At 45.6% G+C, this 14,414-nt stretch overlaps 1 pseudogene; it reads left to right on the top strand.

Annotated features, from left to right (window-relative positions):
• Window positions 1-1,806: 1,806 nt before the first annotated feature.
• Window positions 1,807-1,889, top strand: LOC130038618 (uncharacterized; annotated as a pseudogene).
• Window positions 1,890-14,414: the final 12,525 nt, after the last annotated feature.

Below are 14,414 nucleotides of genomic sequence, written 5' to 3'. Positions count from 1 at the left end.
GGGCCATGTGAGTCCTGTGCTCATATGTGGACCCCAGCTCATGCCTCCTTATGTGTCAGTCTCCCTCACTAATCACTCTACTATTTTATATGAGAAATTGTTATTATTAGCACACAGAAATGCAATGAATGAAAAGAACAATGTGCTCAGAAGAAGTGGCTGAGATAGTCCAACTTGACCAACTCATCATTGAATATCCTGTCTCATCACTGGTGTGTCTCTTTCTTGTAAACCTCCTAAAGACACAGCAGCTCTCAGACACCAGATGCTAGACTTAGTGTTTTGAGTAGATTGAGGTGATAACAGTACAGAACAGCCAATGACAGCCCACTCACAGCATATGCAATTCACAATCAGTGTGGAGTGAAGATAGAACCACACACGAAGTATCACTTGGGGCTGCAGAGAGCTGTGCTTCAAGAGTCAGCAGCCAGATTCCTAAGGATGCCATCCCACCACCCCATCAACATCACTGTTCTTTCATTCTGGAGGCTGTCCCTGGGACTGCAAACACAGCTCTCCCTGCACAGTTCTAGGGTCTCCCCACCACTGAATTCAGCACAGGACAGACTAAACCAGACCCCCATGAACCACTAGCCCAGCAGGACCTCCACATGCTTAATTTAAGTACTGAGTATCCTGGGGAGAGGCTGGAATATTTCCCAGGAAGCGGCAGGTCCCATGGGAGCCCTGCAGTGATCATGGAGTCTAGACATGACAGTTTCCTCTCCTGTGATCAGCCTGTGACTGGAATCTCCCCGAGTTCTTCTGTCAGACATGAGCAGCTCCCAGGGCTCACCCTCTGCAGGGCCCAAGACAGGACCCTCCAGGGCCAATTTCTGTCTCACACCTGATTGAGCAGGAGAGATCTCCTCACCCTGCCACCATTGGTCTTCATGCAGCAGGATCCTGCTTTCAGTGGGCCTCATATGCCCTTCTGAGGGAGCTTTAAACCAATCCCTACTTACTTCTCTCTGCACCACATTTACTGAAAACTGGGGTCAGTAATGGACTGGATGTAAGAGAAATCTGGGCCCCAACTCTGCAGGAAGCCACTCCTGACTGAATGAACTATTTTCCAGGTATGAGTGTAGGGGGTGTCCTTTTTGTATGTACACTAAGATGTCAGTGAAGATGCTGTGTGGCCCTTTGCAGTCTTCCTGACTGTTTCTCATCCCAGCATAGCGTGACATAGGATAAAATAAGGTTTTAGTTCAGAACAGAAATTCAGAGAATACACACACACTTCAGGCTCCATCAGGGAGGCGAGAAGTGAGGTGGGGATGTGGAGGAGAGGAGAAGGGAACGGGAGAAGAAATAGCAAAATTTCAGAGCTGTTCTTTTGTCATGTTGTTATCAGAGACCCTAAGACCATAGAAGCCCAGAATAGGAGCATCTGGGGGAGGGTATTGCCCAAGGGGATATCTCTCACCAGGAGCACTATCCTGGTGATATGAGAGAGTCTTGTGTCTATACTCACTGTCCCTTTCCTGGCAAAACACCAGGACAGGCTATAAGCAAACTACAGCCCGGATAAAATTATGATTTTTCTGTGATTATTTGATTTATGGGACTCCATGCCAGGCAGTTTTCACTCTGGGCACACCAAGGGGGTTTGGTGAGAGCCCTCCCTGCCCCAAGGGACCCAGCCCCAGCAGCCAACCTCCACTACCCAACTGCCTCCATGCTCCAGGACGCTTTCCACAAGCTTGGGCCGAGCCCCACACATGAGTGAACATATTCCTGGACAGCGAGGCTGTGTCACATCATAAGACTCATAGAGGGAAATATATACATATATATTTGGAAATAGCGCAGTGGCAGTATCGTAGCCAATGAGGTTTATCTGAGGTGCGATTATTGCTAATTGAAATATATATATAAATATATATATGGGCTGGAGTGATAGCATAGCGGTAGGGCGTTTGCCTTTCATGCAGCTGCCCAGATTCGATCCCTTCGCCCCTCTCGGAGAGCCCAGCATGCTACCGAGAATATTCTGCCTGCACGGAAAAGCCTGGCAAGCTCCCCATGACGTATTCAATATGCCAAAAACAATAACAAGACTCACAATGGAGATGTTACTGGTGCCCGCTCGAGCAAATCCAAATCGATGAACAATGGGAGGACAGTGACAATGACAGTGAATATATATATATATATATATATATATATATATACATATATATATATATATCATGGCAGAGTCTGGCAAGCTCCCCATGGGGTATTCAATTTGCCAAAACTAGTAACAATATAACAATAACAGGTCTCATTCCCCTGACCCTGAAAGAGCCTCCAATCATTGGGAAAGACGGGTAAGGAGAGGCTACTAAAATCTCAAGGCTGGGACGAATGGAGACGTTACTGGCACCTGCTCGAGTTAATTGATGAACAAAGGCATGACAGTGATATAATAACTTGATTTCTGTACAGTAGCATCTTACCAATACTGCTAGTGTGTTTTGTCCCTCTAGGCAATCCTTGGCTGTCTGAGCAACCAGTTAGTTCAGTGTAAGAGTTGATGATTTGGAGCTTTTCGGGGTTTATGGTGCTGGAGAAAACCAGAGCACACCCCCATGCCTGTGCCTACCAGGGTCAGCCAGGTGATACTCAGAAACTTCCAGGAATGCCCTATAGACGCTCAGGGAAACTGTGATGCCAGGAATCACCTGGGTGGATTGAAACACAAACCGAAAGCCCTGTACTTTCTTTCCTCAGTGGCTTGGGCTTGTCTCAGGATGAGATGTTCCTCACACTCTGTGTAGCCTTGAAGGTAACAGGGACGTACTGGGGGAGGCTAGTAGGGGGCCATCTTATTGTACAATCAAATAGGATCATTCCTACATTAATACTTAGAAATTATTAGAACGAACCTCTATCTGATGTCCAGTGTCTTCTGATGTGTTTCCCTTTTACTTTATATAAAAACTAGTTTGCAAAGTTGTTTATGATGATTTCTTACATACATTCTCTATTCCAAAACCATTCCCACCATCATTGCACCATTCCCCAACCAATTTTCCCAAGCACCCCTTCATCCTGACCCCATAGAATTCCTTCAGTAATTCATTTTGTACATCTTGTTTTTAAATAGTTTGCTAAAATAAGATCAAAAATCTTTTCTTAGGTAAAAGTTAGTGAAGATTTTTGTATTTTACCATGCAGTCGTAAAGTCCTTGTATAAGAGATCACTATGAAATTGTGACAGGTTAGCCATCTGAGTTTACATTTTGTTAATTGCGATTGGCTGTCTTCTATATTACCTTACAGCCAATCTGGTGTGCTACTCCTGGTTTATCAGTGTTGTGGAGTTGAAATGTTGCTCCAGGAAGTCAAAATTTGTAATGGGATGATATAGTTGCAGTTAAATATTTAACTGGGTGGCAGATTTGTGTCATGTGAGTGACTACTGGGGCCTACAGAAAGACAGGGAGATAGGGGGAGGTAGCCCATCCAAACTCTGTGAAAGCCTAGAGTTCAGTCTCAAAACCCACATATATGCCATGATGACTCAACCTTACATTGGATTCAGAAGAATCTCTGAAACTTGTTGATCTCTTTCAAGATTTATTCACGAGTCTCTGGTTCATAGCCAGTGAATCCTGATGCATTTTCTGATTAGAAAACAAAATATTCAACAGTTTTTTTAAAAATTTTTCTTAAAATTTTTATTAGTGAAACACCATGAGGTAGAGTTGTAGACTTACAAATTTTTGTGCTTGGGTTTCAGTTATACAATGATCGAATACCCATCCCTCCACCAGTGCCATTCTCCACCACCACCAGTCCCAGTTTCCCTCCCACCCCTCTTCCCCCCCATCCCACCCTACCACTGTGGCAGGGCATTCCCTTTTGTTATCTCTCTCCTTTTGAGTGCTGTGGTTTGCAAAAGAGATATTGAGTGGCAATCTTGTTCAGACTATAGTCTACTCTCATCATGCATTTCCCATACTGAGAGGAACCTCCCAACACCCTTTATTTGGTGCTCCCTTCTCTATCTGGGCTGCCTTTTCCGCTAGCGTGTGCGGCTGTCCTCAAAGCCATGGAGTAATCCTCCTGGTACTTATCTCAGCTATTCTTGGGTGTTAGTCTCCTATTTTGTTACTTTATGTTCCCCAGATGAATGCAATCTTTCTATGTCTATCCCTCTCTTTCTGACTCATTTCACTTAGCATGATACTTTCCATGTAGTACTACTTGTATGTAAATTTCATGACTTCATCCTTTCTGACAGCTACATAGTATTCCATTGTGTAGATGTACCAAAGCTTCTTTAACCAGTCATCTGTTCTTGGGCTCTCAGGTTTTTTCCAGATTCTAGATATTGCAAACGGTGCTGCAATGAACAGACAACTGCAAATGTTGCGTCGACTATACTTTTTTGTCTCTCCGGGGTATATTCTCAGGAGTGGAACTGCTGGGTCAAATGGGAGCTCAATTTCTAGTTTTTTGAGAATCATCCATACTGGCTGAACCAGTCGGCATTCCCACCAGCAGTGAAGGAGGGTCTCTTTCTCGCCACATCCGTGCCAGCGCCGGTTGCTTTTGTTCTTTTGGATGTGGGCCAGTCTCTGTGGTGTGAAATGATATCTCATTGTTGTTTTCATCTGTATCTCTCTGATGATTAATGATGTAGAGCATTTTCTCATGCGTCTTTTAGCCATTTGACTTTCATCTTTGATGAAGTTTCTGTTCATTTTGTCGCCCCATTTTCTGATGGGGTTGGATGTTTTCTTCTTTTGGAGTTAAGCCAGTACTTTGTATATCCTTGATATCAGCCTCTTGTTGTATATCTATTTGGTGAATATCCTTTCCCATTCTGTGGACTGTCTTTGTATTTTGGTCACTGTTTCTTTGGTGGTGCAGAAGCTTCTTAGTTTAAGGTAGTCCCATTTATCTATTTCTGTTTTCACTTGCTTAGCCAGTGGCATGACATCTTTGAAGACACCATTAGCTTCAATGTCATGGAGGGTTTTGCTGACTTTGTCTTCAATGTACCTTATGGATTCCAGACTGATTTTGAGGTCTTTAATCCATTTTGATCTTACTTTTGTACATGGTGTTAGGCAGAGATCTGAGCCCATTTTTTTGCATGTAGCCATCCAGTTTTTTCAGCACCATTTGTTAAAATGGCTTTCCTTACTTCACTTCACATTTCTTGTTCCTTTATCAAAGATTAGGTGATTATATGCTTGGGGAGAGGGGGGAGATGCCAGTATATTCAACTCTGTTCCATTGCTCTGCTGTTCTGCTTTTGTTCCAGTACCATGCTGTTTTAATTATTACTGCTTTGTAGTAGAGCTTGAAGTTAGGTAGGTTGATTCCTCCCATTTTCTTTTCCCCAAGAATTGCTTTAGCTATACGTGGGGGCTTATTGTTCCATATAAATTTCAGGAGTGTTTGCTCCAGTTCTTTGAAGAATGTCATGGGTATCCTAATAGGGATCACCACCTCCAAACATCCTCTATGGCTCCTGATCAAGCTTATTAATGGCCATGATCCCAGAGACTCAGAAACAAATCTGAAAACCCAGAGGCTTTGGGCAGAAATGCATCTCGACCGCATACAAGGTGGCTGCTGCCTCAGAGCTTATTGGAAAGCCAGGTATGAGCCGGCAGTGACGGGGCAACAGTAGTCTCATGGGAAGGGGGGCGGTACTGCCTCATCCTTCACGCCCTACTGAGGTCACGAGTTGCCCCCCATGAGCTGAGCAGCTCTCAGGCATGGCCATGGCTCCAAAGGCAGAGGGACTTAATCCAGAGCCCGGCAGCTTGCAGTGGAAAAGTGAATAAACCATGCGTTAAACTATGACACCATTCCTCCCTTGGAGGGAAAGGGTGTTGCTCCCTTCCGCCTCCCCCCCCCCACCCCGCCCTCGGCAGCAAGGTGGCCACCACCTCAGAGCTTATAGGAAAGCCAGGTATGAACCAGCGGTGAGAGGGCAACTGCAGTCTCATGGTAAGGGGGGTGGTACCGGCTCGTCCTTCACACCCTACCGAGGTCGTAAGTTGCCCCCCACGAGTGGCTCTCCAGCACAGCCATAAACCAGATGCACAGATACCAGTATCGTAATTATCTGGCTATTTGCAGAAATCCAAAATCATTATATGATACTCATAACCAGCTATAGAAAACAAAGTACTTCACAATGTCTTTTGGGCAATTTTGATTGTTGGGGGTGAGGGAATTCTAAACAATAATGGTGCATCTTTTGTCAAGATAATGAATGTAATCAATGTAGAGAAAAGTTAAGTAGAAATCATCTACCTCACAGGCATTGGGAGGGGTGGGAGGGTATATTTGGTTCATGGTGGTGAAAAATGAGTACTGGTGAAGGGTAAGGTGTTTGATCATTGTATAACAGAGACTTAGACCTGAAAACTTTGCTTTGTAACTTTTCCCACAGTGTTTCAATAAATAAATATAAGAATAAATAAATAAATAAAAGGTAAAAGGTAAAGGCCCTCCCGTTGTTCATCGATTTGCTCGAGCGGGTCCAGTAACGTCTCCATTGGAGACTTTTGTTGTTACTGTGTTTGGCATATCGAATACTCTCGGTAGCTTGCCGGGCTCTCCAAGAGGGGCGGAGGAATCGAACTCGGGTCGGCCATGTTGGCTGCGTGCAAGGCAGACGCCTTACCCGCTGTGCTATCGCTCCAGCCCGGCAAGCTTACGAGAGTATTCGATATGCCAGACACAGTAACAACAAAGTCTCCAATGGAGACGTTACTGGGCCCGCTCGAGCAAATAAATAAAATTATGAAAAAAAGCACACAGAAACAATTTTAAAGTTTGTCCACCCTGTTTTAGTCTTTGCAGTAATATGTGCTGCCCATTTTGATATTGCTCTGAGAGTTGCCTTAGCTTGAGGATGAATGACTTTGTTCCAACATGATTACTGAATATTTACTAGATGTTGCTTTGGAACTAAGAATTTGATTAGGCTGTTAATTTATACCTGACTATTTATGAAATTGATAGTTACTATAATGTATGATTTTATCTTTAATCAACAATGTGCCAAAGCACTCTGGTACACCTATCACCCTACCCAGTATCATTAAGGGTGTGTCTGCAGTACACTAGGGGATCTCATGGTCCAGAGCTCACAGTTGTGGCCTCCTCCCCTGTGGCCCCCAATACCTTCCTCTCACTTAGAATCTGAAACTCACTGCTACTGTCTGCTCACCAGCAAATAACAAGTGTGGCCATCTGGCCCCGGCCATGTGGGAGGTTCGTTTGGGGGCTGTATCACTCTGGATGGAAACTTCATAAACTGCATGCAGGTGTAAACTCCAATGTCCTCAGGTAGACAACTCATACTGGACTCATGCCCCCACTGAAACGAAGCTGATCATTTGTGTAAAATCAGCTGCTGAGAGCTACTTTCATACATTTATCCTCACACCCACAGGACCCTCTGCCCCTGTTGACCACGGGACACTAACTCAGTTATTATCCCAGCACTTCTAAGATCCAGATTCTGTGCCTTAAGAGTTATTGGTCCTGTCCCCTATCTAGTGACTGAAATGATTTCAGATGCTTGTGCCAGTATTCTGTTAGAGACCTTCTATTAGTGTTTGAAGTAGATATTATAATACATATTATCAGTTCAGTCAATAAGAACAAAAATTGACTCCTAAATAACTGCTCAATTAGTTGGGAAGTAATGACTAACAGGGGACATGAATTCAGACAATATGTGTGTCACCAGGAGTTAAACTCTAGTTTCTTTCATCCTCATATGATAAGGAAGTAATTTCAGAAAGATTTTCAGGAAGGAGGAGGAAATGACAGGTGAGCACGGGCAAAATGTCAGGTAGCTCCTGACCGCTTCTCAGCCCAGGTTCAAGCCTACTCCGAGAACCATCCAGACCAGATCAGAGACCCATAGATTCTACACCAGTGAGGAGGCCTCTGGGCCATCAGCTTATGGATGTGCTGGCTGTGTCCATAGGATGATGATTGTTCCCATAGCTGCTTTAGAAACCAAATGGAATGATCAAACCATTAGTGTTCTACAGCAATATTTTAATTTTTAGATGTCCTAATGAATTGCCCCAAGTTTTGGGGGTCTGGCCAAAGGCAAAGCAGCAATTTTGGGGTATCTGAAAGTCTTACATTGCCATCAGGCTGCTGATGCACTCACCTCACAGGTACAGATTGACCTGCTCGCGGCACCATATCCCCATCATCTCTCCATTCTTCACCTGATATACTATCCATTACTTCCACATAGAAATAAAAATTTTCCTTCCTCATCTTGAAAACCTTATTCCCTATTTCTTGACATAGAACTAAAAATTCCTTGACCTTCTTGAATTTTCTCCCTATCTTTTATCCCCTTTCTCTGAACTGGCCAGTTGAGAATGTGTTACGATGCGGTGGCTAAGAGGGCCCAACTTGACCGACACATTATTGAATATCCTCTGTCTCATCACAGGTGCATCCCTTGCTCAAAATCCTGGTGTTGCTACAAAGACACAGCAGCTCTTCGAAGCAGATGAAAGACTTAGTGTCTTGAGAAGATTGAGGAACAGTGAATGACACCTCATCACAGCATACGGGATTCACAGACACTAAACAAAAACCCGTATGAGGAGTCAAGTACAACCTGCGGTGAAGCAGTCAGCATGGGGGTGAAGATAGAACTCACACAAGAAATATCACTCTGGGCTGGGGCAGAGATCCATGTTGCATGAGTCAGCATCCAAGTTCCTAAAGGGCCGTCTCAGCACCCCATCAATATCACTGTTCTTTCACTGTAGAGGCTGTCCCTGAACTGCAAACCCAACTCTCCCTGCACACTTTTTTTTTTTTTATAATTTATTTATTTATTGAATCACTGTGGGAAAAGTTACAGAGCTTTCGGTTTAGGTCTCAGTTATGTAAATATCAAACACATTTCCCTTTACCAATACTTATTTTTAACCCCGAACCCCCATAGACCCCCACCTCCCACCCCTCCCAATTCTTGTGAGGCAGATGAGTTCTAGTTAAAACTCTATCTACTTTGACTAGATACATTGTTTCGATAGAAGATGCACAATTATTGTTTAGGGTTTACGACCCACCCCCCACAATCAGACATGCTGAAACAGCGTTGTGAAATGATTTGCTTTCTACAACTTGGTTTAAGAATAAAAAGATGTCGCGTGGCCGCAATAGCGGCCGCACGGTTTTGAATTTCTGCTATTTTACTTATTGACCCTGGAAGAATTTCTATTAAAAGTTAGATAGTTAAGAGATTGGTTTCTGTGCCCTGGAGTCGTGGCCGTGCCAGAGAGCCGCTCGTGGGGGGCAGCTGGCGACCTCGGTGGGGCGTGGGGGACGGCCCCCAAAGCCCCCCTTCCCATGAGGTCCCTGCCGCTCTCGCCCACCCCGGCTCAAACCGGCTGTCCACAAGGCTCCCGTGCGGCCGCCATCTTTCTTTCCAGAGAGGAGCGGGCGGGCCAGTCAACACCCTTTCCCCTCCGGGCAGGCTTGGTGGCGCGGTTTAACATAGTCCATTTGCTTTTCTGCTCCAAGCTGCTGGTTCTCTGTGCTAAGTCCTTGTGCCTCCGGGGCCGTGGCCGTGCCGGAGAGCCGCTCGTGGGGGGCAGCTGGCGACCTCGGTGGGGCATGGGGGACGGCCCGCAAAGCCCCCCTTCCCATGAGGTCCCTGCCGCTCTCGCCCACCCCGGCTCAAACCGGCTGTCCACAAGGCTCCCGTGCGGCCGCCATCTTTCTTTCCCCTCCCTGCACACTTCTATGGTCTCCCCACCACTGAATTCAGCACCCGACAGATCAAACCAGACCCCCACAAACCACTAGCCCAGCAGGACATATACATGCTGAAGTACTGAGTATCCTGGGGAGGAGCTGGAATGTTTCCCAGGAAGCGACACGTCCCAGGGGAGCCCTGCAATGATCATGGAGTCTAGAGGAGACGATTTCTTCTCCAGTTATCAGCCTGTGACTGGGACTACCCGAGATCTTCTGTCAGAGAGGAGCAGCTCCTGGGGCTCCCCTTGTGCAGGGCCCAGGAAAGGAGCCTCCAGGCCCATTTGCTGCCTCACACCTGACTGAGCAGGAGCCATCTCCCCACCCTGCCACCGTTGGTCTTCAAGCAGCAGGATCCTGCTCCCAGTGGGCCTCATCTGTCCTCTTGAGGGAGCTTCTAACCAATCCATATTTTGTTATTGCTTGGTGCAACAAACTTAAGAACAAGGATTCAAGGTGACAGGTCAACAATGGGCTGAAGGTAAGAGAAACCTGGGCCCCAACCCTGAAGGCACCACAGCCTTTGTGATGCAGAATAACCTGCGACTGTGAGCTCAAAACAGCAGATCAGAGAATCCACACACTTCAGACTCCATCGGGGAGGAGAAGGAGATGCTGTGGGGCTTGTGTAGAGGAGAGGGAAGGGATGGATAGGAGAAGAGAGAGTGACGTTTCAGAGCTGTCTCCCTGTCATGTTGCTAGACCCTAAGACAATTACAGAAGCCTTGCAATCACTGTCCAAACTCCAACTCCAACAGAGCACCAGGACAGAATGTAAGCAGAGATCAGATTCTATTTTTTTTCATGTTATTTGATTTTTGGTTGCATGGATGTGGTGCAAAAGCTGCTGCTCAGTTCTGGGTGAGTGCATTGATCCGTCTAGGCAATTCTTGGCCAAGTTGAGCCAACCATTTCAGTGTAAGAGATGAGGAATTGCAGCTTTGGGGGGGGTTTTTGATGCTGGGGACAACCAAGGGACCATTCATGCATGTGTCTACCAAGGTCAGCCTGGTGGTACTTAGATGCCCCACAGAAAACTTGGGGGGAACTGTGGTGCCAGAGATCACCTTGTTGGATTGAGGCGTAAAGCACAAGCCCTGTACTTTCTCTCCTCAGTGGCTTGGGCTTATCTCATGGTGAGATGCTCCTAACACTCTGTGTGACCCTGAAGGTGACACGGACCCTCCCTTGGAAGCAGTCAGGGAGGATGGAGGGTGACATAGTGTCCCTACTGACACCTAGTGGACAAGGAAACAGAACAACTCATACATTAATACATGGAAATTAGTCCACTCTGTGTGATGCATGTTCTAATCAGAGAAGCAAAAGCAGAACAGACAATAACTTCATCTCCAAGACCATACAGGACTTTTAGCCAATAAGCAAAGGAGGAATTTGAGGCTCTTTACCTCAGCATTCAGAATATCATGGGATGAGGATGAAGAGATTAGCAAAGCCCTCACCTCTCCCCCAGGACCCCCCCCCCCCCCACACACACACACTTCCACGAAGTGCCCCTGAGGCAGACTTTGCTCAGAGGATGCTGATGTGTAAAGCCTCAGCTCAGACTCCCCCACAGGAACACACAGCCTGGAGGCTCACACCCCATACACAGATTCTCACACTCCAGGAGGTTGGAGAGTGAAGTTGGAGAGTCAGTGTTCTTCAGGGTCACTTCCAGTGAGACCCTCCTCCTGTCAAGAGTAGTCACTCTCTCCTCTTGTCCAGCAGGTGTCTCATGGGTGGGTGTCTGATGGGACAAAGAGACATTCCCTGATATTCCTATATTCCCATCTAATCCTCCCCATGTGACCTCCTTCATTTTACCTTAAATGATTTGACAGATCTATCTCCAACTATGAATAGTAAATATGGGATCAAAACTGTTCATAGCACAAAGGCATGACAGGACTTCTGTAACGTATTATTTTATATAATTTTAGCTATTAATTTTTATTGAATCACAGTGAGATACACAGTTACTAAGTTGTCCATTATTGGGCTTCAGTCATACAATATTCCAATAGTTGTCCTTGTTAGGGCATGACTCTGAATCTCCAACCACAAGCAAAGACCACACAGAAATGCAATCAGTAAGCAGGTAGTTTATTGAGTGGCTAGCCAGGGTCAAGCCAGCTATGCAGACACGCAGGTCTGGCAGGTTGGGCAAGACCCCGAGCTTCTTCAAAGGGGATCTTATATAGGCCTTCACCGGCCATTAAAGTAGAGCCCGCACATTTCATAGCTAATAGATTTGTAATAACCCATACTTTCCTGAACAATCCATTTTAAAGTACATCACTCCTTAGCCTATAGTTTAAAGATCAGCATTTGTGTCAGTGCTTAGGATCGTCCTGGATTTTTAGGCAATCCTGGGTCTTGTAACATGGGTCTTGTGAGAAACATCTGGTTATCTGGTCTGACTGCCCCCCCTTCTCGTGACTTGCAACTCAGGGCCCTTGTATCTGAATTCCTTGCTCTGGTGTACATTTTCCACCATCTAAGACAAAGGGATGTCTTCTATCCCCACACCAGAAAAGGGTGAAAATCTCGCTACAACTCAGACTCTAAAGGCTTCATACTATCCCAGCACACCACAGAGCCCCTGTCCCTGCTGACAATAAATTGGCCTGTGACTCAGTGTTTCTAAGATCCAGGGACTCTCTTTTTACTTGTGGGGTCAGTCTGCCATCTAGTGGCCAATGTGTGCTACAGCAACTTAATAGGTTTCAGGAGCTGGTGATCTCTGTCATTCTGGGGAGAGGCTTTCTACAAGTCTTTGGAACAGACAGTCTGTCACCAAACCAGACTACAGGGAAATGGACCTCGCTGAAGCCAACTGCTTTGGCACCTTCAACCTCCATTCATCAGGGGTTGGTCAGAGAGAATGAGAGAAACAGACACACAATGAGACAAACAAACACACTTTAAAGGACTGTTTGAGCTTTAGAGTGGCGTGGCAGGCCCAGTGAGCTCACAAGAAGCCATTTATTCAATGTGATGTCGCTCCCTCCAAACTGGGTCCAAATAGGTGAGCCGGTGTTTATGTTGGCAAGGACATTAGGACTGTTGGTAAGCACATCCAAATTCAGTGGGTGCATGAGGAGCAGAGACTGGAGTGTCTCACAGGCAGTCAGCAGGCACCCTAAAGTACAAAGTATGGACACTTTATTGTTATTTTTTTGCCTGAGTTTTTCTCTACCCCTTAAAGATCCTTAACTTTTATTCTAGACTTTTCTGAGTGCTTCCTTTGGGTGCATTTTTGTGTGCTTGATTATATGCTGTCAGACCTAACATGTTTTGCGTAAGGAACTATCCCGGGCAAACTGAGATTTGTGATAAGGAGACAAGTTTCACACAAGAGTGTGTTGGAAAAACAAACTAGTTCATATTAATAATAAACTGTCTACTAGATGAGGAGAAATGGCATGTGACTAGGACTTTCAAAGAGATGTCAGTCAAACTGGGAAACTATTAAGGACTGTGAATCCCATGATATGTCACAGATTTTTTTTAAATGTAGGAGTGTCCCAGAGATGAAGAGGAGCTTGTAAGGATAATGGCACACATGGGGGTGGGATGGCAGAAAGCAGAGAGCTCCTGGCTCCTGTCTAGAGTGGCTAATGTAGCCTCATTATTCCTTCCAGGATAACCCAGACCTGCTCTGAGAACCACAGTGGCTGCACCACTGAGGATGCCTTGGAGCCATGAGCTCTAGCCCAAGGCCAGTGAGAATGGTTCCTATGATTCCATGAGACACTTAGGGGGACACATCAATCAATAATGACCCATAATGCATTGTTGGTGTGTTAGGATTCAACTCCAGGGTCTCATACATGATCTTCTACATCACTGGTCCTGGGTGATTTTGATCATGAGGTTGTGGTCATGCTTTTCCGATGTCTGACTGACTCTTCAAATGATTATAGCAGAGACACTTGAAATGCACCTAGTGCATCTCAGTAGTTTTACATTTGAGTTTAGTATATTTTAAGGCTATGGAGCTATGTTTTAACTGCAGCAATTTCTAATGTTATATACTATATATACTGGGCTGTTGTGATAGCACAGCTGGTAGAGCTTTTGCCTTGCATGCGGCCCACCCAGGTTTGATCCCTCCATCCATCTTGGATAGCCAGGCAAGCTACCGAGAGTATCCTGCCCCCACTGGCGTATTCGATATGCCAAAAACAGTAACAAGTATCACAATAGAAACGTTAATGTTTCCCCCTGGAGCAAATCGATAAACAATAGGACAGTGCTACCGTGCTGCAATACACTATACAAACCTGTTGTGGACTATTTCCCCGGATAACCATGTGTTTTTAGGAAGCAGTAAACAACACCAGGACAACCAGGCTGCCAAATGTTAATCACAGGATCTGTCCCATGCTCACATCACCCTTCTGGTGCATGGAGTCATTCTCCCTCAGCCTTTATTTAAACACTGTCTTTCCTAATAAATTTTGTCACATGACTAAGAGTCTACTGCCATGTGGGTGGCTCTGTCTTGGCCATGCTGCATGTGTGAGTCTTTGTGCAACCACTGCCTAGACCATGATCATCACCTCTTCCTGAGGTCCCTGTAGTTAAAGATAACTACAAGAGACCAAGTGGAACAATCACAAGGTGGGAATTGTAAACTTCAC

The sequence above is a fragment of the Sorex fumeus genome, unplaced genomic scaffold (genome assembly GCF_029834395.1).
Source record: "Sorex fumeus unplaced genomic scaffold, SorFum_2.1 ptg000006l, whole genome shotgun sequence".
Classification (NCBI taxonomy): domain Eukaryota; kingdom Metazoa; phylum Chordata; class Mammalia; order Eulipotyphla; family Soricidae; genus Sorex; species Sorex fumeus.
This window is presented reverse-complemented; position numbering and strand designations above follow the sequence as displayed.